We start from the raw sequence: 3,944 nt of genomic DNA on the forward strand, positions 1-3,944 counted from the left end.
TGAGAGGAATACACCAGTAAGTTGTGCTTTGTTACAGAAGTTAATAAAATAAGAAATAAAGTCTTGTCTTGAGTCTTGACTGTTTATTCCACCAACAAACCTTGTGTCTAATTTTCATTCAATAGTGTAGACAGTGTCAAGATTTATTTACATCAGAGAGAAAAAAAACTTGAAAAATGTTACAAAACAAGCATTGAATGACCCAGAATCTGATCCGGATGGAGAAGCACCAGATGAAGAAGTTGCAACTCAGCGGCTACAGCAGGACGTCGCCGAATGGTTAATTTAAAATATTGTGTCTGGATACGGTACTTTAGTTGGTTTGTTTATGTATGCTGTTAGTTATTATCATGTAGTTAATGCTAGCCTACGTTGTTGGCTTTTCATGTTGCTCTGATTTGCTATCGTATATATATATATATATATAAATATATTTAAATATAAATTATCAGCTATAGACACTAACCAGCGCCATTATATTAGTCAGACCTCTGCCATTATTACATCTACCTTTTTGGATAGGTGCTCAGCACTAAACATAACTCCACCCATCAGGTCGACAGAGGTGGAGCTAGACACCAAACCACACCCTAACTCTCCCATTACCCCAGCACTAAACGTAACTCCACCCATCAGGTCGACAGAGGTGGAGCTAGACACCAAACCACACCCTAACTCTCCCATTACCCCAGCACTAAACGTAACTCCACCCATCAGGTCGACAGAGGTGGAGCTAGACACCAAACCACACCCTAACTCTCCCATTACCCCAGCACTAAACGTAACTCCACCCATCAGGTCGACAGAGGTGGAGCTAGACACCAAACCACACCCTAACTCTCCCATTACCCCAGCACTAAACGTAACTCCACCCATCAGGTCGACAGAGGTGGAGCTAGACACCAAACCACACCCTAACTCTCCCATTACCCCAGCACTAAACGTAACTCCACCCATCAGGTCGACAGAGGTGGAGCTAGACACCAAACCACACCCTAACTCTCCCATTACCCCAGCACTAAACGTAACTCCACCCATCAGGTCGACAGAGGTGGAGCTAGACACCAAACCACACCCTAACTCTCCCATTACCCCAGCACTAAACGTAACTCCACCCATCAGGTCGACAGAGGTGGAGCTAGACACCAAACCACACCCTAACTCTCCCATTACCCCAGCACTAAACGTAACTCCACCCATCAGGTCGACAGAGGTGGAGCTAGACACCAAACCACACCCTAACTCTCCCATTACCCCAGCACTAAACGTAACTCCACCCATCAGGTCGACAGAGGTGGAGCTAGACACCAAACCACACCCTAACTCTCCCATTACCCCAGCACTAAACGTAACTCCACCCATCAGGTCGACAGAGGTGGAGCTAGACACCAAACCACACCCTAACTCTCCCATTACCCCAGCACTAAACGTAACTCCACCCATCAGGTCGACAGAGGTGGAGCTAGACACCAAACCACACCCTAACTCTCCCATTACCCCAGCACTAAACGTAACTCCACCCATCAGGTCGACAGAGGTGGAGCTAGACACCAAACCACACCCTAACTCTCCCATTACCCCAGCACTAAACGTAACTCCACCCATCAGGTCGACAGAGGTGGAGCTAGACACCAAACCACACCCTAACTCTCCCATTACCCCAGCACTAAACGTAACTCCACCCATCAGGTCGACAGAGGTGGAGCTAGACACCAAACCACACCCTAACTCTCCCATTACCCCAGCACTAAACGTAACTCCACCCATCAGGTCGACAGAGGTGGAGCTAGACACCAAACCACACCCTAACTCTCCCATTACCCCAGCACTAAACGTAACTCCACCCATCAGGTCGACAGAGGTGGAGCTAGACACCAAACCACACCCTAACTCTCCCATTACCCCAGCACTAAACGTAACTCCACCCATCAGGTCGACAGAGGTGGAGCTAGACACCAAACCACACCCTAACTCTCCCATTACCCCAGCACTAAACGTAACTCCACCCATCAGGTCGACAGAGGTGGAGCTAGACACCAAACCACACCCTAACTCTCCCATTACCCCAGCACTAAACATAACTCCACCCATCAGGTCCACAGAGGTGGAGCTAAAAACCAAACCACACCCTAACTCTCCCATTACCCCAGCACTAAACATAACTCCACCCATCAGCTCCAGAGAGGTGGAGCTAGACACCAAACCACACCCTAACTCTCCCATTACCCCAGCACTAAACATAACTCCACCCATCAGCTCCAGAGAGGTGGAGCTAGATGTCATTTGGCTCTGCAGTGAGCACTACTTGAGAGTATGTCAGAGGCAAAGCCTTGTGACAGCTTTCTGGCTATGTGTGTGTGTCAATTAAAAAAACTTGATAAACATTTTATGATTTTATTTATTTTTTTCACAAAATTGTAAAACATTATTAATTAATAATAAATAAGGTTCAATAGATATCTACACAGTACCCACAGGGTAAAACGTCTGTTAATATAACATCATAAAAATAATACTAACAATAATAAATATTTAAAAGTTATATATTAAATAAATATTAAATACATTACAACGTCAGTTTAAATCAACAAAGTTATTCTAAAGTTAATCTTAAACTTAGCAAGGATAACCCATTCAAACTTTTACACAAACAGTGAGCATTACAAAAATACATTTCTACACAGAAAATACAAAATACAACCGGAACTGGTTGGTTGGGTTAGTACTGGTCAACTAGTTTGATACAGCAATGTAGCGTAGACTGCGGAAGACGTCCTGAGTAAAGCTGCGCAGCTGCTGAAGAGAAAGGTGGATGGCCACTTGGACGTGATAGTCGCTGTTGAGCTGTGGAGAGAGTGCTGGGAACGCTGTTTTCTGGGATTCTGTAGCAGGCTGGGCCAGCTGCTGCATCTGAACAAGCAGACAGTACAGCATTAGGCTATTAGCAGATGAGCTGGGATGGGTTATTATTTATAGCCATGAGGTTATTATTGTCTCGTAGGCAAATGTACTTTTGTAAGCAATGTTAAAGAACCTGAAAAGCAATACCTTCTGGACCTGAGCAGACAGGTCTGTGATATCTGCCAGCAGGAGGGTCAGTTCTTCTGTGGAGTTCAAGAGCTCTTTGATTTCCTGCAGAAGTTTGTGGTGTAGTTCCAAACCGTCTACAATACGGCTTAAACTCACATCCTGGGCAAAACAGAAACGGTCGGAAATGATTAAATATATATATATATATAGTGTGTGTGTGTGTGTGTGTGTGTATAAATGATGATTGGAGTGACTGGATTCACAAAATCACATTATATTATGTTTTTTTTTTTTTACTTCTGACTTTTATTTTGGTTTATTTTGGTTTTGTGTCATTTAGGGAAGTAAGCAATAACAAATAATAACTTAATGATCATCATCATAAAACAATAAACACTCTCTACAGTAAATAAGAGAGAAATAAAATAGAAAATTATAATGCATAAAGGTAAAACAAGAAAGTGATTTTCAATAATTCAATTAATATTCAACATTGATGTCAGTATCAATGTTGGCCTTTAAAAAAAAACAGTGAACCACCACTGATAAAGGGATGCTTTGTAGTTGCTTGATTTTCTGTGCACAATGACAGATAGCATGTGCGTTGTATTTAAAGTTGTTCCTTTGTGTCGTTTCATAATTGCCATTAAGTATGTTTTAATTTTATCATACTAAAAGAAACCGCTGACTTTAATCTTGTCTTCCGTAGTCGACAGCGGGAGATAGAGGAGCGTCTGATTGAGGAGGAGACTGCGCGGCGCGTAGAAGAACTTGTTGCCAAACGTGTGGAGGAGGAACTGGAAAAACGAAAGGATGAGATTGAAAAAGAAGTGTTGCGGCGGGTGGAGGAGGCCAAACGCATCATGGAGAAGCAGTTACTAGAGGAGCTGGAAAAACAGAGACAAGCGGAGCTG

The sequence above is a fragment of the Sinocyclocheilus anshuiensis genome, unplaced genomic scaffold (genome assembly GCF_001515605.1).
Source record: "Sinocyclocheilus anshuiensis isolate Anshui unplaced genomic scaffold, SAMN03320099.WGS_v1.1 scaffold1212, whole genome shotgun sequence".
In the NCBI taxonomy this organism is placed as follows: domain Eukaryota; kingdom Metazoa; phylum Chordata; class Actinopteri; order Cypriniformes; family Cyprinidae; genus Sinocyclocheilus; species Sinocyclocheilus anshuiensis.